Raw genomic sequence first — 1,061 nt, 5'->3', positions numbered from 1 at the left:
AAGTGATCGAGGTCCACCATTTCTGTTGGCATGGGTGGACTCCTAGGTGGCCTCGGTGCGTGGCGTGGAGGGTCGGGGGGCATTTCTAAGAGAGGTTGTGGGCTCGGTTGGTCTTGTTGTTTTGTTTCCTTCCATTTCCTTTGCATTGAGGCTGCCGCAGGCAATCATGCGATCGAGGTCCATCGTTGCTGCTGTCCGGGTGGACTCCTAGGTGGCCTCTCTGCGGGGAGGGTTGGGGGGCACTTGTTGTTTCAATTGTGTATGCGCTCGTGGTCCAATGGGGAGGAGGCTTGCTACTATGGTCATGGATGGTGGGGGCTATTTTGAAGAAGGATTTCGAGGTGGAACGCTTCGACCTCCCTCCTTTGCGTGGAGGTGGCCGTAGGGGAAAATTATTCATCGTCCGGTCGGTAAAGCTGTGGGAAATCTCCTAGGTTGCCTGTACGTAGGGTGTGTGGGGTGCGGAGCTACCCGATCCCTCCTCCTGTTTGGATATGTGTCCTTGTATTGTGTAGCGACCCTTTTAATTTTCATTTACTTCCTTCCTTTGCCTTCGCATCGTGGTTGCCACAGGCGGTCAAGTGATCGAGGTCCACCGTTTCTGCTGGCGCGAGTTGACTCCTAGGTGGCCTCGGTGCGTGCCGTGGAGGGTCAGGGGGAATTTCTAAGAGAGGTTGTGGGTTCGGTTGGTCTTGTTGTTTTGTTTCCTTCCATTTCCTTTGCATTGAGGCTTCCGCAGGTGATCATGCGATCGAGGTCCATCGTTGCTACTGTCCGGGTGCACTCCTAGGTGGCCTCTCTGCGGGGAGGGTTGGGGGGCACTTGTTGTTTCAATTGTGTATGCGCTCGTGGTCCAATGGGGAGGAGGCTTGCTACTGTAGTCGTCGATGGTGGGGGCTATTTGGAAGAAGGATTTCGAGGTGGAACGCTTCGACCTCCCTCCTTTGCGTGGTGGTGGCCATAGGGGAAAATTATTCATTGTCCGGTCGGTAAAGTTGTGGGAAATCTCCTAGGTTTCCTTTACGTAGGGTGCGTGGGGTGCGGAGATGCCCGATCCTTCC

The sequence above is a fragment of the Pinus tabuliformis genome, chromosome 2_2, assembly GCF_031772625.1.
Source record: "Pinus tabuliformis cultivar Carrire ecotype Pingquan chromosome 2_2, CPIR1, whole genome shotgun sequence".
Lineage (NCBI taxonomy): Eukaryota > Viridiplantae > Streptophyta > Pinopsida > Pinales > Pinaceae > Pinus > Pinus tabuliformis.
The sequence above is the reverse complement of the archived record's forward strand: the minus strand, read 5'-3'. Positions refer to the sequence as shown.